At 38.8% G+C, this 27,960-nt stretch overlaps 1 protein-coding gene and 1 pseudogene across 2 annotated transcripts in view; one reads left to right on the top strand and one right to left on the bottom strand.

Annotated features, from left to right (window-relative positions):
* The window catches only part of LOC114210094 (large ribosomal subunit protein eL28 pseudogene), a 29,782-nt pseudogene extending 2,029 nt beyond the window's left edge, over positions 1–27,753 (top strand).
* PDGFC (platelet derived growth factor C) overlaps positions 1–27,960 on the bottom strand; it is a 200,649-nt gene that overhangs the window by 146,669 nt on the left and 26,020 nt on the right. The window lies entirely within an intron of this gene.

The raw sequence follows: 27,960 nt of genomic DNA, 5'->3' as shown, positions 1-27,960 counted from the left end.
GAAGCCAGATGACTTTTTCAAAAAATAAATCAGGTCATTACATTTCCCGGTAAAAGCTTGCAAAGGTGTCTCATCCCTGTTAGCTTACAATCCAAACTCCTTATCAGAACCACACGGCTGCTCGACACGACGTGGCCCTCTGCCAACCTCCCAAACTGGTTTGTCCCTCACTGGATCCCCTGCAGCCACACAGGCGTCCTTGCTGCTCCTTTAACAGGCCAGGCTGGTCCCTATTCAGGGCCTCTATACTTCCAGTTCTCTCTGCCTAGAAACTCTTGCCTTTTGTTTGCGTACGGCTGCTTCCTTTTCACCATCCATGTCTCCAGCCAGATGTGACACTCTCCCCTGCCCATCATGTCTAAACCCATCCTCCCACCCCCTTCTCCTTCCCCCATATACTCCTCTTTCATCTTGCTTTATTTTACTCAAAGCAGCTATTATTATCTAAAGACATATTTTTCTTTTTCTTTCTTGTGTGAGTGTGCGTGTGTGTGCGTGTGCGTGTGTGTGTGTGTGGTATCTTTTTGTTTATTATCTTTCTCCTGCACTACAATGCAAACTCTAGAAAGGATTCAACCTTTGTCATTAACTTTTCCGTTCTTAGGGCCAAGAACAATGGCTGGCACATAATAGACTCCCCCCAAAATAGTTAAGAATTAAAGATATTAAAGAGTGAGTGAGAGAACCTAAAAAAGGGATAAGCCCAGAGGAGGACAAATAAATGAGAAGGCAGGTAGAAAGTTTTGCTAAAGCAGTGACATACTCAATGAAACCTAAATAACAGACAAATACAAGATAACGCAGGAGTGAGTGAGAGTTCAAAGGGCAGGTGGAGTATTAGAACACTGAGGAAAAAAAATTTTAATAGCCTCAGATTGAAATTAAAGCCCATGAGGAAGCAAGTACAGTACTGATACTCCCAAGAAATGAGGAGAAGACTTTCATTACATAGGACTGGGCGGAGGAATGCAAGGGCAGTACAGTCAGCCTCAGCAATGTAAGAATCATCAACTGAGCAGTTGAACAGCAAGCCCTTCTTGCCTAAGGGTGCCCAGCATACAACAGAAGTGCAATAAATTGCTATTAAATGGGCTAACAAACCACGGTGTACTAATACCAGAGCTGTGGTTCAACTACGGAATCATTTCCAACATCGACATTAAAGGAGCCTTCGTAAATCATCTAATTCTTTCCTTTAATCCCTTTTCATTTTCAAGCATCTACTGAGCACCTACTATGAGCACAACTTTGAAGATACAGTTAACACTACATTAATACTCTATTCTCCAGAAAATTGCTACAGAAGGCTTACCTCCTCTTTCCAATCTTAGAATAAATGTTACAAGCAGCCTTCTGGAAACAGTGTCCTTTGGTTTCTAATGTAGTGACAGGTCTGAATGTCAGGGATTTCACGCCCCTTCTGGAAGGAAAGGCTATCAAAGCAAACCCACAGAAAGGAGATTCAGGGCAAGTAGATGCTTCTAGGCCTCTCTAGCCATGCATCTAGGCAAATATAACCTTCTGAAGTTAAGTATATAAGACAGCAAAAATGTCTCATAAGAGAAGCAATCTCCCGCAAACGAAGAATCCTTTCTAATGACCCCCTCCCTCTAGGTGTTAAAAATATTTTGCTACCAAAGTTAAAATAAATAAACAAAGACAAATTTCCCATGATATGGACAGAGATTCATTCACATTGCCTTTTTTTTTTTTTAAGTAAACACTCCCCCCAATGTGGGGCTTGAACTTATGACTCTGAGATCAAGACTCACGTACATGTTCTACTCACTGAGCCAGGTGCACCATTTACATTATGTCTTAATAAAAACTCATTTCTCCTAGATGGCTTTTAAGCTTCAAAGATGATGACCTAGGGATATCATCCCACTGTAGATTTCTCTTCAGTTAGCCAGCATTGTCCAAAAGAAATTTCTGGGATATAGAAATAACTGTACTCTCTAATAATACAGGCACTAGCCATTCGTGATTATAGACTTGAAAGTGACTACAGCAATGGAGGAAATGAATTTTTAATTTAATTTAAACTTAATTTAATTTTAATTCATTTAAATTTGCATAACCACATGTGCATAGTGGCCACTGAATTGAACAACACAATCAGGCCACAGCTCTAGTCTTAGCACTCATTAATAGAAGCTGGTATAAAAGAAATGATACTATCTCCTGCTGTCCCACTAACCTAGAAGGATAGTTAAAATAACATATTATTCCTAAAGGATTAGATAATAAACATTATTACTGAAATCCCCTTATTCCACTCATAAATGTATTAGATGTTTGACCTTCAATACTTCTATTAATTTCTCTGGATTTCAGCTACCTTAACAGTAAAATAAGTAATTGTGCATTAGTGAACCATTTGATACCTTAAGGTCTTTTCCATCTCAAATATATATGATTTAAATCATTATGTGTCACGCTTTAAAAGGGTTACTCTTTATATATAATTAATATGCCTGTGATGTCACTGACTTTAAGACACATCACAGCTTTGAAGAAAAACCAGGACATTAAATGTATTCCAATTATAAGGATATTACAACTTCAGCAAATGGAAAATTATAAAAACTGAGCATCTCAGAATCAAGGAAATACAAATGTTCAATAAAGGTGTAATAAATTATTATAATACCATCAGTTTTATTGTTATTATATTCGTTATTAAGTTATAATCAGATGGTACCAAAAAAGTACAGAAAGATCATATTAACTCATGCCAGTAATGTTTGACAAAAGTAATACATAATGTACACAATAAATGTATAAAAAGTATAATTGGAAATGTCTCCAATAGCAAGGCCTACCCATTGTATTTTTCTTAATAATGGTTTAAGTGAAAGTTAGTCCTGAAGAATGGTATTTGCTAATGATGAAATGTCAAAAGGAGCTCAAATTTCCTAGGTTTTTACATATAAAAGCACCTAAGAATGACTTACAAATTGTAGTAATGAAAATTCCAGACATAAAATTCCAGAGACCATTGCTATCTGTTTTGACTTTGTAAAATCTTTGTTTAAAATGTCCCAAAACTGGGGCACGTGGGTGGCTCAGGCAGTTAAGTGTCTGACTCTTGATTTCCGCTCAGGTCATGATCTCAGGGTCATGATCTCAGGGGTCAGGAAATCAAGCCCCCCGCAGCCCCCTGTCTGACGTTGCACTCAGTGAGGACTCTGCTTAGGAGTCCCCCCCTCTGCCTCTGCCCCTCCCCACCCACCTGCTAGCTTGTGCCTGCGCACACTCTCTCTCTAAAAAAATAAACAAATAAAATGTCACAAAATATGTGCATTTTGTTGTTTTTAGAAATAAGTCATGTAACTAAAAGAATTACAGAGTAATTAATTTCTTCCTTATAGAAAGTATAAGTTTATGGGGAAAATTAACATATACTCATAAAAAGATAAAATTATTCATTATACCTATCTATAGCTCACATTCTCCCACAATTAGAGTATACTATTAAAAAAGGCTTGGGCGCCTGGGTGGCTCAGTTGTTAAGCGTCTGCCTTCAGCTCAGGTCATGATCCCAGGGTCCTGGGATCGAGCCCCACATCGGGCTCCCTGCTTGGAGGGGAAGCCTGCTTCTCCCTTTCCCATTCCCCGTGCTTGTGTTCCTGCTCTCACTATCTCTCTCTCTCTGTCAAATAAATAAAATCTTAAAAAAAAAAAAAAAGGCTAGAACTAGTTATATTGCCAGCTAGAATTAAATGAGGACTATTTTAAATCTATGAATCAAACTCAATGCTCTGTGAGCCTTAAAAAACAAAAACAAAAACAAACAACAACAACAAAAATGGCGAAGAAAGCTAGCTCAAAAACAATGAAAAGAAAATAACCACACTATTCAATTTTATCCAGTGAAGAGACTTTGAAACTCAGGACTGGATGTGGTTACTAATTATTTTTAAATACTTTTAATTACCAGCACTAAAGAGAAATGCTACAGAAAGCCATTAATTTGTGAGTAAACAAAGACGTAGTTTCAAAGAAAACTCAAAGGCCATTTTCTTCAAGCCATCTTTTTAAACGAAATAAAAAGGCAAAGATTCTTTTTCTGAATCCCATTCAATGTCATTAGAATGACCAACAATTGCTACTAATTCTTTTAAAATAACCTGTATTAGTTCTTGAAAAAGGACAACGTGACACAAACCCACACTCCAACAGACATAACATCTAATCAGTCAGCAAATATTTATTCCTCATTTACTAATACATGCAAGAAACAGAGGACAAAGAGCTGAGAAAAAAAAATCGGTTCTTGCGATTCTGCACTTCAGGGTCTGGAGACAGATTCAGGACAGAAAAGCAGCAAAGCTGGATGCGGGGGAGGGGGGGTTGGAGAGACCAATGGGGCATGCTGACAGCTGGCCAGTGGGGCAGGGAAAATGAAAGAAAAGATGTGCAATGGGGAAATGCTGATGCTTATTCCTAAAAAGAAATGTTGCAACCCCCACGCCTAGCTACAGCCCTTGAAATATTATTCTTTCAAGGAGCCGCTGAATACTCCACCCCAGCCAAGCAGCCCAGCCTCACATGCACTGAAGAGCTACTCAATAAATGTTGGCCAACCGAATAGCCATTTTTTTATTCTCTCTGCAAAGCTGGTCCACATAAAAGTTCAAAACTTCAGGAGCGTGCAGTCAAGTGTCTATTCATGAACCGCTGAACAGTTTGCACCTACAATTTGCACTCCTGAATTCAGGCCCTTTCTTTCCATGTAAAATCAGTACCCATGTCTTCACCAGTCATTTATTGAGTTCATATGATACATAAGGCATTCTTTTAGTGGCTAGGTACACTGAAGTGGGTATATAACTAGTTCTGATCTTTCTCTGATGCCCAAATTTTTTTAAGATTTATTCATTTACGTTGGTGGGGAGGGGCAGAGAAATCCTCAAGCAGAGTCCCCACTGAGCATGGAGCCTAACTCGGGGCTCCATCCCAGGATCCTGAGATCCTGAAATGAGCAGAAACCAAGTGTTGATGCTTAACCAACTGGGCCACCCAGACGTCCCTGATTCCAAACTTTTATATTTAACTTATCCACAGATATCTGATAGACACCTTCATTTTAACATAACTAAACAAACTCTTCATTTTTCCCACAAATCTACTTCTCCCCTGATCTTCCTTCTTCTTAGTGCAATGGGGATGCAACCACCGCCCCTACCATACAGATAATTGTATAAAAAACAAACAAAAAAACACAAAAAAAACCCTGCTAGTTCTTAAACTCCAGCAGGAAGGAAAAAAAAAATTAAATAAACCTTATCTAAAGTAACAAGAAAAATACTACCAAATAGTGGATATAGTGATATGTGCTATGCAGAGAATTGAAATGATGTGATGTGACAGAAAGGTGAGTCTATTGGTGGCCACAGAAGGTGTCTGAGTTCTGATTCCCCCAGAAGTAGACTTCGGGAAAGGATTTAGGTGCAAAAAGTTTAGTTGGGGGGTGGTGGAGAAACATCAGTAGAAAGGGGGAACTGAGCCAAGGAGATCAAGTACCCATTATAGGGCTCCTTACCAGGACAGCTACACTGTGAGCAACTTCAGTTAATCCCACTGGGTAAACTGTGGGACCCAGTGAACATACCCATGCTTCTGAGTTTCCCATCTGAGGGGTGGGGAGCTGGGGGGTTTATACACCAAATCCTATCAGTCCTTGTTAGAGAGCTGATGCGGGAGAGAGAGTTGATTCCCCAGTGCTTGCATCCTTCTGGGCAGTAAAGGGAGGCTCACTTGGGAAAAGACAGCACGCAGACACGGAAAAGCAGGTGCTACTCCTGAGAGGCAGCTGTGCCATGAAGCAGGCAGAGTATATGGGCGGGCCTGCAGGAAGGCTCCTGCCAGAGGCGGAGACGAGGGAATCTAAATGGAGAGAAGGATTTGGGGTTAAAGGTTTCTTCAGAAGAAATTCGCAGAACAAGATCAAGCTCGGCATACTTATGAAAGGTCAGCTGGATAGAATGTATGGAGCAAAGAGGGACACAGGTAAAATCAGGTCAGAAAAGCAGATAAAGGCCAGATTAACCAAGGACTCTGAAGCCACTATAAAATTCCTGGAGTTTATGCTAATCATGCTGGGAAGACAAATGTGGGAAGCACAGGTTTGGCAGGATCTTACTTACCTACATTTTTAAAAAGATTACTCTGGTGCAAATGAATAGTGGGATCCGGAGTGCATACAAGAAATGTAGCATACCGCCACAGTGGCAGGAGATACGAAGAAAGCTGACCTGCTCATGAGCTGGATGTGCAATACAAAGTGGGGGGGGGGGGTCAAGAATCCTCGGGGCGCCTGGGTGGCTCAGTTGGTTAAGCGTCTGCCTTCAGCTCAGGTCATGATCCCAGGGTCCTGGGATCAGGTTCCACATCGGCTCCCTGCTCACTGGGGAGCCTACTTCTCTCTCTCTCTCCGCCTTTGCTCATGCGCTCTCTCGCTATCTCTCTCTCTCAAATAAATAAATAAAATCTTAAAAAAGGAAAGAATCCTTCATACTTTTTCATTAGCAAGTCTCTGTATGGTAGGGGCAGTGGTCCCTTTTACCAATGAAGAAGAAGACTAGGTGAGAAGTGTATTTGTGAGAAAAAGTGAAGTTTCTTTTAGCTAAAGTTAAGAAGCCTATCAAATATCTGCAGATAGATAAATACACAAGTTTGGAATCAGAGAAACATCAGAACCAGAGATAGATATAAGGAAATCATCTACATATATAAAGCACTGGAAGGCAAGAGATTAGATTAGGGGCAGTAATATACATAAAGAAGAAATGGATGCCAAAGATGGACTTTTACATTGCAAATAATACATCTGTCAATAACTTTTTATTGTATCACAGTAAAATATACCTCAGTAGTCACAGCCAACTCATTCTCTCATGCATTCATTCAATATTTATTGAATTTAAAATATACTTAGGGCCTTATGCTGAGAACTGCAAGCAATTTAAAATATATATTAATCCTCATTTTTAAGGGCTCAGGGTCTACAAACCCTTACAGATTAAAGACTGACTGTGGTAATTGTTCTAAGAGAGATACAGAGAAAGAACCATGGAAACTCAGGAGAAAGAGATTATTTCCACCTGGCAAAATCATAAAAGGTTTTGAGTGGAAAATAGCATTTAAGCAGAGGCTTAAGGCCTTTTCAGATTTGTAGGACTTGCCCAGTAAACACTTTAGAAGTGGATGCATTTCAAGAGTGAGAGACTTAAAGAACAAAACCACAGAGATGAGACATTGGAGGGAGGATAATTCTGGAGTTCATTAAACAGTTCAATTTGCTAGATGATAAAATACATGAATGGGATAGGTGGTGAATATTTCTAGAATACCAGATTTATTAAATACTTCACTAGAGTATTCCACGTAAGGAAATAATTCACTTTCCATGATGCCAAACATATATTTGTTTGGGTTTAAGAAAAAAAATTTAAAAGCTATCATTTCACTTCAATTCTATAAAATGCTGTTTTCCATTGTACTAATATACCATGAGCAATCATTCTGCACTTAGAAATTCACTTCTCACTTCTACTGTCCATTTTGGTCATGTTTTTCCTTCTTTAGTCATTTAATAGCACCCTTTCCATCTATCTAACTTTACCTTTAAAAGCTGAAAACTCATGCATTATAAACTAGTCAGTATAAAGGAAAAGACCAGGGCTCGATAAGGAGATAAAACAGGTTCAGAAGAATAAACAGAACCAGGGGACAAGCTCGTGGGAAGGACAGCTGAGCCACTAATGGCCAGTGGAAAGGATGGGCAAATTTACAGACTGCAAAGAGATATTTCACCCGGTCCCGTCTAAACTCATTTCTTTAGATAGCATTCATTTTTTTAAAGCAATGTCTACACCCAACATGGAGCCTGAACTCAGAACCCCAAGAACAAGAATTGCATTAGATAGCCTTCATTTTAAACCCATCAGTTCAGTTAGTTGCCATTCTTTAAAGACTATGATAAACATCCTTTTATGGTGGCCTTTGAAGACTTTTTCATACACAGCTCCTACATAATTTAGCCATAAAAGACTTTGTGAAAAACTGCTTACAAGATATTCCACTCTCATTTGCTTGTCATAAGAATAAAGTTTATAATTACAGAAGGACCAAGTGTTTATCTCTATGGAGGTTCTCAAGAGGATTGTCATGCTAACAATACATGATCATGTGTACAAGAGAGCTAGAGCTAAACAAAATAAGACAACGCAACAAGGCTAAGAAATGATAAACGCAAAAAAATGTGCAGGAACTCTATCAAAACTAAAGAACGAGTAGAAGAAATTGCAATAAATTAATCCATGTGGGGAAATTTAGGAGTGTCGGCTAGAAACCAGGTAAGAAAGCAGTGACTCTCCATACTGACAGCATTATAGACCCTCACAATTTGGAAAATCTTAGTTCAAAAAAAATGTGCAAAACGGTAACTAACAAGAAGCTAACACATGTAACTCAGTCAACCTTTTTTTTTTTAAGATTTTGTTTATTCATTCGAGACACAGAGATAGAGAGAGAGAGAGAGAGAGAGAGCATGAGCAGGGGGAGAGACAGAGGGAGAGGGAGAAGCAGGCTCCCCTCCAAGCTAGGAGCCCGATGTGGGGCTTGATCCCAGAAACCTGGGATCATGACCTGAGCCAAAGGCAGACGTCCAACCATCTGAGCCACTCAGGGGCCCCTCAGTCAACCCTTTGTAAAATGACTGAATAAAAATAAAAATACTATGTAAATAATGCCCTAACCTAATACGTAAATACCTGCGTACTTCCAAAAAAAATTCATCATTGTCTGTTCAAACCTTAGCAAGTATGAAAATATTATACATTCTATGTCCCAAGCCATCTAGGTAAGATACCAGTTGATGGAGAAGAAGAAGTAAATAAAGGGGGGAAAAGTAAGTAGCATCTTATAAAAATAATTTTACAGTAAATAAAATCAATTTTTCATTGCAAAAAAGATCAGTATAGAACTACTCTCCAGATAGAAAAATAAAAACTGATTTGCCTCATGGCATCTCCACATATAACTCTGATTCTTCCAGCCTTCTGGAAAGCATAAAAAGACAAAAGAATTATCCAAAGAGACACAATCTTTCCTCACCCCCTCCTCCCCTCCCACAATGAATGATTAATGTTCAATAAAGGTTAACTTAGGTCAGCTAAGAAAGAAAGAAAGAAAGAAAAGAAAAAAGGGGGGGAGCTAGTGCTCATCCTTTATGCAAAGGAGAATAGAAAATATTCCCTGGTTATTTATCCTGCAGTGACTTATGGATATTAGGAATGGTTGATAACATTTTTAAAACTTCATTTCACATCAAGTGACCTCTCCTACTTTCCAATGGCTCTTTCAAGATATCTGTGTTGACAGGCCCAAACTCGCAGTGTCCTAAGAAGTGCACAGCCCTGTTCAGAAGGCCCACACAAGTAGAAATGTTGAAAAAACTCTGGGTTCACAGATGGTAACATGCCAGATGCGAGAACACCAAATGGTTGTCATTTGATTTTGGATTGAAACTAAATGAACTTGGTTACTAACTGAATTCATTTGTCATTAGATTCACATTTCCAACCTCCTGAAAGCACAGTATATGCTTTTTTTACCTCACCAGTATATGCTTCTCTGTGAATACTGGCCAACTTAACATATACTGGATGTACATATTTTTACCTCACCAGTATATGCTTCTCTGTGAATACTGGCCAACTTAACATATACTGGATGTACATATTTCCTAAAATAGCACTTGAAGAAAAATTGCATTTTAAGAAAGAATCTTGTGCAAAAGCAGCTTCAACTAAAACTCTTCCATACAGTTTACCCCTATTGCTGTAGGACTTTTTTAGGCAGACAAGTGGAAAAAGAATTTCAGGCACTAAGAAAGAGCATGTACAAAATTGTGGCAAAATCATCAAAATTGGGGAACTGACAGGATTTCTGAAGAGCTGAACTTAAGGTATCTAAAGTGGATGAAGTTGCCAAAAGACATTTAAGCTTTTTTTTTTTTAAAGATTTTATTTATTTATTTGACAGAGAGAGACACAGCGAGAGAGGGAACACAAGCAGGGGGAGTGGGAGAGGGAGAAGCAGGCTTCCCGCTGAGCAGGGAGCCGGATGCGGGGCTCCATCCCAGGACCCTGGGCAGACGCTTAACGACTGAGCCACCCAGGCGCCCCAAAGACATTTAAGCTTGATCAATGAAGGATTTGTAGAACAGGAAATCCTATTATTAGATGGGGTGGGGGCAACACAGCAAGTAAATTGTTTACATTTACCTTAAAAGAAATTTTATTTAAATAAGATACTACCACAATAGTCACAAAAGGTGCAAACAAAACTGAGATCCCATTACAAGGCTGAGACTCCCTATAATAAAGACCACAATTAAGAATCTGGGTTTATATTTTTATTATACATGAAATTCAGCCTCACTTCTTTACACTTATCACCTTATTACTGGTTCTAATTTCCCTGCCCAGTAATGCCTTAACTGTATTTTAAGGCTTTCTCAGCTACCTATGGGGAAGGGGGTGCTAAGTGTGGAATGCAGCAGAGTTGTTCTGAATAGACAAAATTGACAAGAATTGTGAAAACAAAGGATGTGACAGCCTCAGAATTCTGACCTTTAGAACTTGAAACCAGATGTATGACTCAGCTCCCCAATACACATGAACTCTTTTGTATTCTGGGTAAAATGGCAAATATTTCCTGTTATTAAAACATTTTTGGATTATCTTCCCAAGACTATGTAGGGCTTCTGAAAAGATAACCTCACAGTGACAATAAAAAGATTGTTAAGGGTGCTTCTAAGCTACAGGACAAAGAGTATTACATTTCTAGTGAGAAGAACACTTAAATTATAGGCAGAGATCCATGAAGGCTGAAGTTGCCTCGGATCACATTAACCTCTTTGGTCAGTGCTTATGCCTCTGGACACTTGACAATCACAGGGGGGCTGGCTGGCTGTGGGGGAGGGGGGTTAGTAGTGATTCTCTTTCATTGCTATTCAGGAAAAATGTCCCAAGGTAATCTTGAAGCACATCACACCTCAACTGCTTATTAGATCTGGGACAATTAAAGCAACAACAATGGCCAAATGTAAGGTTGTTAATATTAGAAATGAAGCTACTGGCCCTTACTCCCTAGACTGATCCACTCCCATGAAATCTTGGACCACCCAGACATTCACTATGCTAACCATCCCCTTAAAGTAAAGTGGAGAAGTTTATTCAGAAGTATGGTTTATACTTACGTGGAACATATCTTCGTATGTATTTTAAACATTACATTTACAGGAGTTTTTTTTTTTTTTAAACTATATCTGTTGAACATAAAACTCTCAGGTAATACAGTGTGCTTTGATTTTTGTTTTTGTTTTTTTAAGAATCTTCTTTCCCCTGAAAATTGGTCCATACATTCTTCATAAAAAGTATATTACAGCAACATTTATAAAAGCACTTCCAATACCCGGTCATGACAAATATAGTATATAATTTAGTTTAAAAACAGCTCAAGGTTTTAGAAAATGTATAAATAAGAAAAGTGAGGGGGTATATTTACTTGCTAATGTAATGCTAACTTAATCTATTATTAGGAGCTTTTAATATGCCAAAGAGTCTGTTTTGAGCAGGAGTCTGTGTTAAATTGAACTTCACATTTCCTACAATTTACATTTCTAAGGGCAACATTTAAAAAAAATTATAAATGAATGTACTTAAGTTTAGCTTTCAGATATCCAGGCAAGCATAATATTTACTTTATCTCGTGAAAGGAAGTGAACCCAGAAATGGCACCCTATATTTGCACTAAAAGGGTGAAGGAGAAAGTATGGAATGAGTTAATATTTGATCATAATCATCACATGATAGACTCAGGCCTCTCACTTCGTACCCTACTGTACGACCCTGGGACAGTTCTATAATTTCTCTTAAGTCTGAGCTGCCTCATCTGCACAAGAAAGTCTGCTAACTCATGGGTTTGCCTAAAGACCTAAATGAAAGAAAGCAAATGAAATGTTGGCCCACGGTCCATATCACTAGATATCAGTCCCATATCCTTCTCATAAAACAGAATGTTATTCATGTATTTAATGAAATATTAAAACCTACTGTAGGGGCACCTGGGTGGCTCAGTCATTAAGCGTCTGCCTTCAGCTCAGGTCATGATCCCAGGGTCCTGGGATCAAGCCCCTCATCAGGCTCCCTGCTCAGCGGGAAGCCTGCTTCTCCCTCTTCTACTCCCCCTGCTTGTGTTCCCTCTCTCGCTGTGTCTCTCTCTGTCAAAATAAATAAATAAAATCTTTAAAAAAAAAAAACCCTACTGTAGTAGCTTCTCATTTTGCATGGATTTCATATTTGCTAGTTTGCCTACTGGCTAAAAGTCATTTGTAACTCCAAAATCAATTCACAGCCCTTTTGCCGTCATTCGTGGACAAGTGCATGTGCAGAGCTGTAAAAACTTTGAGTCATCCAAGGCCCACGTGGCCAGCTTGTCCAACAAGGCCATGCTCTGCCTTCTTGTTTCTGCTCTCCACTATAAAAAAGTATCCTTTCCACAGTGCATTTAGTGACAGGTTTTTTGCATTTTTGTCCTTTCTGTTGGTGATCACACTGTTTAAAAAGGCCGCAAGCATACCCGGAAGTGCTGTCTAATGTTCCGAAGCACAAAAAGGATATAATGTGACTTATTAGATAAGCTTCATTCAGGCATGAGTTATAGCACCTTTGGCCGTGAATTCAGTGTCAATGATTCAACAATGTACATTAAATAAGGTGTCTCTAAACAGAAATACATACAAGTTAATCTATTTATCAGTTGATTAAAATGTGACTAAGGGCTCAAAGAAACCTGATCCTAGGAGCAATGGCTCAGTATTCACTAATTCACTAATTCCATGTTTGTAGTGACTTTATAGAACGTAACTATCATGAGTAACAAGAACTGACTGCATATGCTGGATTTATGTTAAACAATGGCAATACACAATTAAAAAACACAACTCTTTGCTCTTAAACTCAAATGTCAGGCACTCACTTCGTAAAACTTTAAAATACAAACTCACAATTACTAGAATGGAAATATGATCAGCAAGGCGAAATTACAAATCAGTACCTTTCCTTTTCCTACTATGTAAAAAACATAAACATCCGGTCATTGCAGATTAATATTAAAATATAACTTACCACTCTTTTCTTTTTTTTTTTTTTTTTGGCTGCAGTCAACTAATGCCAAAAATGCCCAGCTTATCTGTTAGCTATATGACTTCCTACCACAGGCTGATACATCTTATTAGCTAAATCCATATGTGCCTATCATCTCCATAGGCTGAGTTTCAAAAGTATCTGTCTTTTGCTTGTCCAGGATATGAATTGTTTCCCCTGGGTAAGTGAACTTCAAGCCTTGACTGCATCTCAAGAATAAGTCACAACTTGGAGACATGAGAACCTTTGGAAGATAATTTCCGCCACACTTCAGGTCTCCCTCTTCCCTGCAACATACACCCCCCACCCTGAGTCACTCCTTTCCAAGAAAGGGGAAGGAACTAATAATCCTCCGTTTCATTGTGGGGTTTTTTGCATTTTCATTTTAATCACCACATGCTCATAGGAGCTAATACTCTTAACTGGTCTCACAAATGACTTACTGTGTTTACTGTGTCCAAAACAACAACAACAAAACCAGCTTCCACCTTTTCTCCTTGATCTACCAATGCCAGCTCTCAGCTTTGTGTTATTTCATCCTTTGGTATGATAAACAAAGAAAGGCAGAGAATGTGTCCATTGTTCCCTTATCATTCTGCACCCTTCTCCGACTCCTGTGCCTCCTTCTGTGACCTCAGGGCACTGACCTTGATAGTCTACCAGACCAGGCTCCCTTGCCCTCCAGCATCTAACTGGGTTTGGTCAACAGGAAGCACTGACTGAAGTTCAAAGGACAAAAGGAGAGAAAGATTGAGTCATTTATTTCCTCTACTCCCTGTCTCACTCAAGTCCTCGAGTGCATTTAGTCTCTAAGTCAGGTGACCTCCTCCTCCAAACCCCTGTCCTTAATGACTCTCCAAGTATGACTCAGGGACCCCTTGGTGTCCCCAAGGCCCTTCCAAGAGGTCCATGACATCAAAATTATTACATGTTGCCTTTTGCGTACCCATTCTCTCTTGAGGGTACAGCAAAGTTTGTTAATGCCAACATGACATGGTATCACAACAGACTGAATGCAGAAGCAGCAATAAACATCCAGCAGGGGCGCCTGGGTGGCTCAGTTAAGCGTCTGACTCTTGGTTTCAGCTCAGGTCGTGATCTCAGGGTTGTGGGACGGAGCCCCGCATCAGTTTCCGTGCTCAGTGCGGAGTCCGCTTGTCCTTCTCCCTCTGCTCATCCCACCCCAGCCCCTCAAATAAATAAAAGAATAAAATCTTAAAAAAAAAAAAGAAATGAACATCCAGCTGTCTTCCATTATATGAGATATTAAGGAAATTTGCAAAAGTGTAAAACAGGGGCGCCTCAGTGGGCTCAGTCGGTTTCGCGACCGACTCTTGATTTCAGCTCGGATCATGACCTCTGGGTCCTAAGATCGCACTCTCTCTCTCTCTCTCTCTCAAATAAATAAATAAATAAATAAATAAATAAATGTAAAATAATTTCACCGTTATCAATAAAATTCTTCTTTGAAAAACAAGATTTTTTAATAAGATTATGTTACTTAGGTTAACATGTAATGAGTATATTGTTACTTTTAAAGTTTCTTCATTATTAAGTTTCCATCTGTTTCCCATCAGGACCCTTCCTGCCACAGCGGGCATCTCCTTCCAATCCCCTTCTAAAGGCCCATCCTTCTGACTTGATGGGTAAAACAGACTAGACACCCAGTTATGGAAGTGATAACTCCATTTTGGTGTCAGGTGCAAGTCCTGTTCTCCAACGTAATTTGTCTGAGGCCTTGCATTTGGCAGTTATTGCATGATGGCCCAACCTTTAGCAAAGCTGTTACTCTGGTTAGCACTGGGATTTCAGTTCTTTGGGCATATGTCTTATCAATCAGGGAAGATGAGAGGGGTAAAAGGATGTTTTTGATCCAAAAGCACTAATAAAAGAGGTTTAGAGAGTTGCAGTCTAAAGAGAGTATGTGATGAATTCAGTGGCCTTGCTGAACTTCATTTAGCACTTCAACAAACGAGTCTGGGCACAATGATGCCAGTTTATATATAATCATAAATCATTTTAATTACCAAATGTTTGTTAACAAAAATAAAACCTATCAAATGAAAAGAGCCTCTGTTCTTGTCTTCAGGAGCAGTAAAGGAAAGAAAGAATTACAGAACATGAATTAAAAGGAATAGGAGCATCCCATGAAAATAGTGCTCTTGACTAATATTTAATATCCACAGTATTTTATTATTTTAGTGAAATAATCATATTATAAAGGACATGTGCCATAGGATTCCATTTTTGTGAAAATAGAAATGTAAATACGTACAATAAAAAAGATGGAAGGTTACACACCAAAATTTAGCCTGAATGAACATGTGGCCAAGATTCATGAAAGGAAGGAGAAGCACATAACACAGCCTAAAAGATCTAGGGAAGGCTTCGTGGACAAGGCAACACAGAACTGGGAGCCAGAATTAAAGCCATCACAATGACAAAGGGTATACCAGGAAGAGGGCAGAGCACATGCAGAGCTGTGAGAAGGCATGATGTTCCAAGTCTGCAGTTTGTTTCATGTGGTAGGACCATGAGGTAAAATGAGGGGTTGAGGGTGAAAGACTTTGAAAGACTAGATTAAAAGATTTGAAAGCCATGCTAAGAAACTCGGATTTTATCAAAAAGCAAAGGGGAGCTGTTGGAAGTGATACAATGGACAGTTAGATATGAGCAGGGAATGGGACTTTCTGACCATTAAAAAGATAAAAATCAAGAAACCTCCAACCACCCTGAGAACACAAACAGCTGGAAAAAGCCCTGGGGAGCATGCATGGGTCCTTCCCTATAACTGCTGCTCTACAGTAACCTATAGTTACATTAGAATACATTAACATTGCGGTTTACACACACACACACACACACACACACACACACACACACACACACACACACACACACGGGGGATGGCTGCCATGACAGTTCTGACAAACACAGAGAGAGCCAAAAACTTCCCCTTCCACTGGTTGGAGGAGTCCCTTAGATGACTGGAGACAACCTCAGCAGGAGACTGACCTAGCTATGACCCCTTACCTACGCAAACATAAAAAGAAAAGACACCCCTAACCCCAGTGCAGTTGCCCCCTCTGGGCTGCCCACCCCCCCATCTTGAAAGTGTACTTTCCCTTTAACTGCTATTAAACTCTTGCTTACTTGAGAGTTTGGCTCTGAATTCTTTCTTGGCCAAACTCAAAAACTGAGGTCAGCACAGAGGTAGGGAAGGGACCCCCAAAGACAGGAGTTTTAAGAGACTGACGTTTCTGACAGCAGTGTAGATGATGTAGGGAATGAACTACATGAATGGAAGGAGAATGGCAAATTGGAGACCAATGCATAACCCAGGAGACTGTGATGTTGTCTATAACTCAAGTTGCAGCAGAGGTGATGGAAAGCAGTATTTAAGACATAGCTAGGAAGCAGAAACGAGATCTTGGAAAGCATTTAAATATAAGGATAGAGATGGCAATGAGGAATTCAGATTTCTGATTTAAACAATCTGGTGAAAAGTGTTATTATTCCCTTTGTTACAGAGTGAATGTTTGTTTCCCCCCAAAACTCATATATTGAAAGCTAACCTCCCACATGATTTTATCAGGAGGTAAGACCTAAGGCATGAGGGTGGAGCCCTTTAGACAGACAATATTAGTGCCCTACAAGAGTTCCCACATCCCTTCTACCATGTGAGGTTAAGGTGAAAGGAAGCAGACCCTCCCCAGATACATAGCCTTGTGGGTGCCTGATCTTGCACTTCACAGCCTCCAGAACTGTGAGAAATAAATGTCTGTGTAAACCACCCAGGCTATGGTGCTTTTGTTACAGAAGCAAAATGGACTCAGACATTCCTATACAATATAATTTTTGAGAAGAATTAACATGGGAGTTAAGAGCACTTTTGAATACACTGGCATTGAGGTATTAAGGAAACATTCAAGTAGTTATGACCAGCAGTCATTTGGATATGTGGGTCTGAATGACAAAAGTAAGGTGTATGCAGAAAATACAGATCTGAAAATTATCAATAAATATATGGTTATTGAAGCCACAATCATGGAAGAAAATTTCACAAGAAAAGTTTACAGGAAAAGAAGAGGGTCAAGAATGCAATTCTTGGAGACATCATGATTTAAAGCTTTTGATTCTTGTTTCTCAAGAATTAGTGTGCTTAAGATTCTGTGCGGGGCTGGACAGAGTGCTACAACCTTTCCATCACAAACCCAATAGGAGCTATTTCCTCTGCATATCTCTACAATAAAACTCAAGAGAAGAATCCAAGAAACCACTTAGTTTCAAATAAGAAAGGCATAATCACCTATTGGAACATGGTGGGCAAAATACCTTTTAACATACATGAAATCTCTGATTTTTCTATGACCCCACAATCTCTAATATTTTTGGAAAGTCAAATTTCTTTCTGCAGCAATTTTATTCCTGGTGGGGGAAAAAAGGTCACCTAAGGTAACGTTCTAGAGAATAATGAAGAAATATAAGAGCCATAAAACTGCTAGAGGAGGCAGTTATGTAGACATGACCAGGAGGAGAGAGAGGATGGCCAATGGGAAATTGCCAGGGACCACCCAGTCTCTGACCAGACACCACCCAACCCCCTTAGACCAACCCCTTTTGCAGTTTAGAACAACCCAGTAAGCAAAAGATACAGGTCACAGGGACTTGCTCAACTTTGGAGCATGCGCACTTAAGGAAAACCCTGTTGGCTAGTAACCCCAAGGCTGTTACAACAACATAACATCATTTGCATTGCGGTTTTGCCCTTCCCCCTCTCCCACCGTGGGTATCCCTGGGCACTCATGGGAAGATGGAAAACAGGTACATGTGCAAAAGGCTGGAGGGGAGGAAACCAGGACAACTCCAGAGGGTGGTTTAATAATGACAAAATGGGAAGAAGGAGACAAAATAGGCCCCCATAAAACAAATAAACGAACAAACAAAAAAACAATGCAGAACTCAGAGGGCTGCTACCCACCCCAGGGTTGGCCTGCTCCTACTTCTCTGGAGTGAGTGTACTTTTGCTTTGCTAAATAAAACCTTTTTCTGTTTTAACTCTCTCAAATGAATTCTTTCTTTTGAGAAGACAAGGACCAAGGAATTTTACAATTCACTACGTGGTAACAAAACCAGGACCTGAAAATTCTTCTAAACTTTAATACTGCAATTAATATTAATATACTATGTTTACTAATTATAAATTAATATATTACATTTGTATATCAGGTTGGCAAATATTAAAGGCATTATACCAAAGTAAAATGGTACTCTTACATAGTTCTTATGAAAAGACATTTTTATAACCTTTTTAAAGCAACAGGATAATAAATATTGAACATACTGAAAAAAGCAAAATTTTGATTCAATAATTCAACTTTCTAGGAAGTCATTCTAATGAAATAAATAGAAAAAAATATGTATCTAAAGAATAACCAAAGTGTTCATTGTATAGTAGTGTATAAGAGTCAAATTAAAAAAAAAAAGTCAAATTTAAAATAATCTTAAAGTCCAACAATATGGCACTTCTTAAACCAGATTCCACTGGTAGGAAACCTATGAAGCAGTTAAGAATGGTATGATCAATGTTTCTTAATCAGAAACTTATGACCCTGAGATCCCTACAACTTTATATAAAAATTTCTTCTAGGGGCGCCTGGGTGGCTCAGTCGTTAAGCGTCTGCCTTCGGCTCAGGTCATGAAGTCCTGGGATCGAGCCCCACATGGGGCTCCCCGCTCCGTGGGAGGCCTGCTTCTCCCTCTCCCACTCCCCCTGCTTGTGTTCCCTCTCTCGCTGTGTCTCCTCTGTCAAATAAATAAATAAAATCTTTAAAAAAAAAAATTTTCTTCTATATGCATTCTTATGGGGAAAAGATGTTCCACAGATTTCTGCAGAGTATCAGTGAGTTATAACACAAAAGATTTTAAGAATCACTGATAATGATAAGCAAATGTTTATATAGAAAGATATTTTATAGAGTGAAAAAAGCGGATTAAAAAATAACATATCCTTTCATCTCTTAATGGACACATGGATGGATGGATGTGGATATGCTTCCATTATCTTGGCTATTGTAAATAATGCTACAATAAACATAAGGGTGTTAATTAATATTTTATATTATAGTATTAAATTAGTGTTTTCATTTCTTTGGGTAAACACCCAGTAGTGGGATTACTGGATCATATGGTATTTCTATTTTTAATTTTTTGAGGTATCTCCATATTATTTTCCATAGTGGCTGCACATTCCCACCAACAGTGCACAAGAGTTCCTTTTTCTCCATATCCTTGCCAATTTCTTGTCTTTTTGATTCCAGTCATTCTGACAGCTGTAAGGTGATATCTCATCGTGGTTTTGATTTTCATTTCCCTACTGATTATTGAGGTTGAGCATCTTTTCATGTGACTGTTGGCAAATCTGTATGTCTTCTTTGGAAAAATGTCTATTCAGGTCCTCTGCCCATTTTTTAATTGGATTTTTTTTTTTTTTGGTGTAAAGTTATATAAGTTCTTTGTATATTTTGGATATTAACCCATTGTCAGAAGTGTCCATCAACAGATAAAGAAGATGTGGTATATATATATACATATACATACCATGGAGTATGACTCAGCCATAAGAAGGATGAGGTATTGCCATTTGTGACAAGATAGACCTAGAGGGCATTATGTTAGGTGAAGTAAGTCAGACAGAGAAAGACAAATATCATAGGATTTCACTTATATGTGGAATCTAAAAAAAATAAAATAAAATAAACAAATAAACAAAAAGCAGAAACAGGCCCATAAATATAGAGAACAAACCGATGGTGACCAGGGGGTAGGGAGGTGGAGGGAGACTGGCAATATGGTTGAAGGGCAGTGGGAGATACAGACTTCCACTTACAGAATGAATGTTACAGGGATAAAAGGTAGAGGGAATATAGTCAATTGTACTGTATTGTGCTGTATGGTGACAGATGGTGGCTACACTTGGGGTGAGCATAGCATAACATATAAACTTGCCAAATCACTATGTTGTACACCTGAAACTAATGTAACATTGTGTGTCAACTATACTTCAATTAGAAAAATAATATACATGTGAGGTCTCACTTTTGTAAAAAATAATTTGAAATGCATAAATATTAATATGTAGAAAAAGTTATAAAAGCTATGTAACAAAGTATTAAAAGTAGTTATTGCAAGTAAATTTTCGACATTTTTATTCAAAAGAAAAAAATCTGGAAATTATAAATAAGCAAACTATTAACCTAACTATAGTTTATTTGGTGATACTTTTTGCTGCTTAGAAAAATATTCGAGGGGCGCCTGGGTGGCTCAGTTGTTAAGCATCTGCCTTCAGCTCAGGTCACGATCCCAGGGTCCTGGGATCGAGCCCCACATCCGGCTCCCTGCTCCTCAGGAAGCCTGCTTCTCCCTCTCCCACTCCCCCTGCTTGTGTTCCCTCTCTCACTGTGTCTCTCTCTGTCAAATAAATAAATAAAACCTTAAAAAAAAAAGAAAAATATTCTAGACACTAGAATAGATATAATGGGTTTTAAATTTTTAAATCAAATTCGATTTGAGGTAATGATTGCATTACTATCAAATATTAGATTTTCTTTTTTTTAAGATTTTATTTATTTGACGCTTAACGACTGAGCCACCCAGACGCCCCAAGATTTTCTTTTTTTTTTTAGTATTTATTTATTTGACACAGAGAGAGAGAGAGATCACAAGCAGGGGGAGCGGGAGAAGCAGGCTTCCCGCCAAGCAGGGAGCCTGATGCGGGGCTCGATCCCAGGACCCTGGGACCATGACCCGAGCCGAAGTCAGACACTTAACTGACTGAGCCACCTGGGCGCCCCCAAATATTATATTTTCTCTTAAGTAAATGTCAAAACCAGTACAGAATATACCCCTTCAGGATCTGGGATTTGTGGTTCAGTACTGCCCACAAATTTACCCAAACCATATAATGGCCTCTCTTTCAGGCTTCAGATGAATAAAGTCTAGGCCTACATAATTAATTAATTAAAGATCATTTGATATTGAATTTATATATTATTTAGGCTCAAAGATACACCAAGTCACACACACTATTCCAATCTTCACTGTAGTTACTACATCACAAAGTTCCATTTGTTTTCTGGTTCCAAATATTGTCTTAACTTACATTATACAACAAACAACATGTGCATAAACTTGTAATATCATGACATCATGAACAATGTGAATTCACTAGAAAAATAACTGAGTCATATACAGAAACAAGAAATAACAAGCAAGTTCAACCCTACATGAAAGAAAATCCTACAATCAGCAAGGTCTTATTCTCATTTACTGGATCTTCTTTCATAAACCTAAAAAATAAAATTAGGCTCATAAAAGAGGGCTTGAAAAGATGAGTCTGTACAAACCTCATATATAAGAAAAGATATTTTTCATTTAAATGGCAATGAGGAGTTCACTTCAGAGTTGTCTCATGAGCCAAATGAAATACGGGAAGAAAATATGTTATCATTGTATATTTAAATTGTAGCCTTTTAAAATAAAATACCTTTCAAAAATATGTTACAAAAATCGACATATCTTCAGAAGAAATGGAATTAACACATCCTTCTAAGAAATATTAATTCTAGAAACTTATTATATAATAATTTTGATTGCTAACTCTGATCCTTCCACTACAAACTTTATTTCTTAGATATTACCCATATGATATAACACTGTTAACACTGATCCCGGTTTCGTGTTGACAGAAAACAGAATAAAGATGGAACCGCTACAACATATAAAGCTGTTAGTGACTTACCGGAAAGAAAGTAGCTGACTGGAAACTGGTAAACAATTGCAGTTGCTCTGCAACAGTACTTTCTAGAAGTACTTTTCCCTACTTATAATCACATGCATAGAAAAAGAAGTGATTTCCTCATTTCCACGTTATATCTAGAACAATTAACAATTCAGATAGTTACTTCACATTTGAAAGGCCTTTATGATGGCAAACAATGTAAAGAACTAAAAATACACATTTAAAGAGTCAAATTATTGATGTGCAGTCACTGAACTGCAACAGAAACCATCCCATTATTGCATCAAATCAATTATTTTCTAGTTTGAAGATAGCCTTTCCATCCTAAGTATTTCAGTATATAGCCCCGGGTACCCTGAGAAAGTTTAAAAAAGTACACATATAATCCAGGAGACCTAAGCTGGTCTTCCTTAAAATTTTGGAATCACATCATGTCTATGCTAGCGAAGTGAATGCTCTAAATTTGGATTAAAAAACATATTTCAACACTAATGAGCAGTTGATTTTATCCATTCAATAATTGTTTAATAATGTAAACCAGAAAAATAAACCACTGAGTAAGAAACAGAAACAAAGAATCTCTGCCCTTTGGTGACTTCACTGTAGTAAAAGAGTTAAAAGTTCTAATTAAGAAGGAAAATGCTCAGTACTATGAGAATAAACTCCAGGTCCACAGAGGCCAGGACTGGTATCTCTTTGTATACTGGTCTATACCCCAGACAGGAGGTTCTCAAAGTGTGCTCTAGGAACCTCTGGGAGTCTGTCCACAAAACCTTTGTGGGGGTCTGTGAGATCAAAGCTATTTTTCCATAAGTATGCAGTCAAGTTTTACTGAGATTACTTAATATGTGATATCACAGTAGAGTGAGCACAGAAGCAGACATGAGAATTTATCTCTCTTCCAACAAGCCAGACGCTAAAGATATTTTCAAAAAGTGTGAAACAATGCCACTCTTCTTACTAATTGTTTTTACTCTGGAAAACATAATTATTTTCTTCATAAATCATGTTAATGTTAATATGTTTATCACTGCTACTTCTAAATGAATTTGCTATTTCTAAATGAATAAATAAATATGTTTATACTTCCTCAGTTTTAATTTCTAATATGATAAGTATTAATAGATATAACCACACAAACAAAAGCCCTTTGGCATCTTCAGTTGTCTTCACAAGTATAAAAAGATCTTGAGACCAAGAAGACTGAGGACACATGGCCTAACACTTAGTTGGTTCTCAAGGAATACTGAATAGTGAATTAACAGGGAGGGCTTTACTAACGTAAGGATAAATGAGCTGAGATCTGAAGGGATGGACAGAAGTCTTTGAGATGAGTGAAAGACAAGTTTATAAATAGTGCTATTCAAAATGTTTTCCAAGTAGTTGAACAACTTCTAGAAAATGACCAAAAATGAAGTTGTTCTCTTACAAATGAGAAAATGGATGAGGGCCAACAGCCATGAAAAATTAATGCCTCTCAACAGACTCTACTCGGTAGTTCTAGAGAAAATCTTAGATTCAAAGCTGGATATCCAACCACCTTTCACAGGAATACTGTGCTAAGGGAAAGAGGGGAGCTTATTATTAGCTCTATCATTTTCTAGAATTAATCAGTTTAAAATGTAATTAATGCCAATGTTAATGTTATTTGCTGTTAAAAAATAATGTCAAATCAAAACAAAATAGGGGCACCTTGTTGTCTCAGAGAAGTGTTTGACTCTTAATCTTGGGGTTCTAAGTTCGAGCCCCATGTTGGGTGTGGCGATTACTTAAAAATAAAATATTTTAAAAACAAAACAAAATATCAAATATGTGTTTACTCGATGATGTTTTCTTTTTTTTATTTAAGTTTTTTTCAAGTTTTTTTTTTTTTTTTTTGAGAGAGAGAGAGAGCGCGCACCCACAGGAGTGGGGTGGAGGAGAGGCAGAGGAAGAGAGAGAATCTTAAGTTCCATGCTCAGTGCAAAGACCCACATGGGGCTCAATCTCATGACCCTGAGATCATGACCTGAGCCAAAATCAAGAGACAGATGCTTAACTGACTGAGCCACCCAGGTGCCCCTCAGTGATGTTTTCTAAAACTACTCACCCATTATTCTTCTTTCAACTTTCAGAATGGTTAATAATTTTTTGGATATGTAAAAGCATGAGACTCTTCATCAAAGACAAATTAAGTTGCCTAAGTGATAAAAGAAGATACCCCATACTCCTTAAAGAAAACTAAAAATTGAACAGAAACAGAGGTTAACTTAAAACAAACAAACAAAAAAACTTGGACTTTTTACATAAAATCCTTCATACGTTCCTGGATGACTTATTAATGAATAAAGGCAAGTTTAACAAAATCATTTCTAAGACTGTATGAAAGGGAACCAGCTGTGAAATCATTCTTCTGTATGATATCAAAAATGCACACTTGAGCACCTAGCCCTGTGGTCTGCCTAAAGGCCAGAGGGAAAACCCCTTGTTGACCATAAAAGGGCTGCCTGCATGTTCTCAGTGGAAAGTATACAGGATCTTATTTACACAAGTATAAATACATGCCATTCCTTTGTGCTCACAGGCACTCCTGAAGGCTGGCCAGAATAGGAGGGTCCACCGGCTCAATGCAAACAGGATTCAAAAAGTCTATGACACTTTCCAACATCGAATGTACTTTATTTTTCTAGCTTATCTTCTTTCATGATAAAAATATCTACAAAGCATAAGATCACTATCATTTAACAGGTGGCAGCTCTAGAAATACTTTAAAATAAGCCTTTAAGTTTCAGCAAGAGGAGAGAAAACACACTTCCATAAATAGGCACTTTTTTCTAGTAACATTACAGCTGTTTGAATGCTGAGGAATAAAGAAGAATGTATTTATGGTCGATAACAATGCCCTATGTGTTTACATTTCTTAGTAACTTAGAAGGCAAAAGTTTGAAAACTCCTGGGAAACAGCAAGTGCACAAATTACCATGACCATTTCAGGTCCAAAAAGAAAATCCTGGTAAAAATAAATGAAAAGAAAAGCATAATGCAGGTACACAATACCTGGTATGGGCGCCATGTGTGTGTATGAATAATTACAATATTATGATTACAGAACAACTGAACATGACTGTGAATACAGCGAACGGTTTCCTTTTAAAACTCCTGGGAAATTCTGATATTTCCACTTAGTAGCATGGGTTAGACACACACACCATATAGATCTCAGATTATCACTCTAAGCATTTGACATAAAAACTCATCACAAGGCTAAAGTGAACGTTAGCAGTTGTTGAATCCGATTATCTTTTCCTGAGTGAATTCCTCCTAAAACATTTGTGCTTAGTGGTCTCACAGTCCAGAGAAACTCAATCACTTCCCCCAGGAACCTTTATAACCAATAATGTTTAAATGCTCTACCCACTTCTATTGAAGGTTAACTGGCACCAATGGGTAAGATAAAAAGCAAGTCTGGCTCAACCTCCGGAGTACTGGATATATCAACAGTACAGATCAGCAGTGACTGAAATACACCTTAGGACACAGCTCACTTCATCTCTGAGAAGCTCGGGAAAACTATCTCACTGATATTGACTCGAATGTTAGTCACTTTAACTTCCCAACATAGTTCGTAAATCTATTTTGATAAATCTTGCTGGTCAGAGTGTGATCCACAGACTAGCAGCATCAGCATCACATGAGCATGTTAGAAACACACACTCTCAGGCCCCACCCCAAGCCTACGGAAGCAGAATCTGTATTTTAACAAGATCCCGGGAGGTTCAAATAAACATTCAAGTCTGACAAGCACTGATCTAAGTCAGTGCACGCAAATTATTTCTTTATTGTTCTCTTGTGGAGACACATTGTATTATTTTGCTGGCCTCCCTACATTAAGCCTTTTCTTTTTTTTTCATCCTAACCAATGTTATTTTTAGAAACCCCTATGTGCATTTTCAGCCTAACTGGCAGGACAGATGGGTGAAGAAAGTAAAATTTATTAAGTAGACCAGACATTTTGCTAGGAGTTTCATTAATGTTATTCTGTGAGGTAGCTCTTTGTTTCAAAATTCTACAAACTGGAGACTTAGGTGCTCAGAAAGGTTGAGTGACTAACTTAAGGTACTGTACCTAACAAGTAGGTAAACCAGGATTTAAACTCAGTCCCAGCCTTCTGTAAGTGATATTCTCACACTCTGCCTTTTCTGCCTCTATGGATTCTTTTTATCCCAAACATCCAGACTTTCCCTTAAAATAAATATGTGGCGTTGGCAAGACAAAAGCTCCAGGGTATTCAGAGCCCTCATTGACTTCTCTACATTTAAGAAGTGACCATAAGCTGAGCAAGTCTGCTCAGCATCTAACCCAATTAGAGCTGTAGTTCTAACAAATTAAAGCAGCTATTGGAAGCAGTAAAATGTAATGATTAAGGGCATGCACCTTGGAACCAAGACAGTCTTTGCTGGAACTCCTGATCGGCTACTTGACCTTGGCCAAATGGCTTACGTTCTCCTTCAACTGGGAATAATACCAGTAATTGCCCTCATAGGTTGTTTTTGTTTTTGTGAGGATTAAAGGAATTAATGTATGTAAAGCATACGTTAATGCATGTCTGGTGTAGAGTAAGCGCTTAATAAGTGTTCACAATATTTATTATTAAATGGAATTTCTTCCTGTAGTATAACCTGCCTTTGTTTAAAAAAAAAAAAAAAGCCATTCTTCCACTTAGCTAAGCAATTGGTAATATTGTTCCAAATCAATACATTTGCTTCCTTCTCTTCTATTGATCTTAAACTCACATACATTGATCGCTTATTATTAGTGAATAAAATCCATCACCAAGTTGTATCTTTTACAGCCCTTCCCTGTCACAATCAATTCATACGTCTACTGGTGCCTCGTTAGAACAGTTAACAGTAAACTGAAGACTTTTAAGACATAAACAACTGGCCAAAGACCAAGATGCCTGTCCACCTACAGGTGAGAGTTTGGGGCTTGCTCCTTACAACCCATTCACAATTCCTGATTTCCAGTCCGCCAGCAACTCTTAACAGCTCTCACCGCAAAATATATCCAAAATCTGACCGCGTACCTACTTCATGCTGGTCTAAGCCATGATGGCATTTCTTCCCTTCCTCCCCTATAGACTAACCCCAAGCAAGCAGAAATAATCATCCCTACAAAAGAAGAGCATCGCTCTTCTGCTCACCTCACTCACTCCAGCTACCCAGCTGTTGCCAATCTTTCTGGGCACACTCCTCTCTAAGGGCCTTGCCGCTCCCACTGGCTGTGCCTGCAAAGCCTTCTCCCCTATCTCCTCAGCTCTAAGGCTTTTTCCAACTCCGGGCACCGCACTGAGAGGCGCTGCGGCCCCATCCACCCACCTGCAATGGATTGTCTTGCGGAGTGGCTCCAGCCTTCCCAGCAAGAGGAACAAGCAGGCATACAGCACCGAGGCCCATTATCAGAGGCTTCGAAACTCCTTCTGCTACAACGGGCTGATTCACCGCAAGACTGTGGCTATGGAGCCAGAGGCCCACGGCAGAGGTGTGGTGGTGGTCCTGAGGCGGAGAGCTGGCCGGCGGAAAGCCGCCACCTCCTCCGTGCGGACCACCATCCACAAGAAGGCCCCGCTCACCCCCGGTAGCACCAGGCACATGATCCGCAAGCACAAGGACCGCGCAGATCCGCGCCATCCCACGCCGCCAGAAGCCTGTGATAGTGAATTGGAAACGGGCCCGCTGCACCAAGAGCTCCTGAGCACCTGTCCCCCACCTCCAAAGCAATAAAGATGTCAACCACCTCAAAAAAAAGTCACCTCAGTGGATTTCCACCACTATCCCCCCCCACGCCAGGACTTACTTTAAACCGCAACAATATTCTCTAACCTCACACACTCCCTTATCTCCTTATACACAGCACTGATCATGTTCTATTATACCAACACTTTATTTATGTATGCTACCT

This window comes from Eumetopias jubatus, unplaced genomic scaffold, assembly GCF_037043125.1.
Source record: "Eumetopias jubatus isolate StellerSeaLion01/CBP00866 unplaced genomic scaffold, mEumJub1_p1.0 scaffold_2, whole genome shotgun sequence".
Classification (NCBI taxonomy): domain Eukaryota; kingdom Metazoa; phylum Chordata; class Mammalia; order Carnivora; family Otariidae; genus Eumetopias; species Eumetopias jubatus.
Note: the sequence above shows the minus strand (reverse complement) of the source record. Positions and strands in the feature narration are given on the sequence as shown.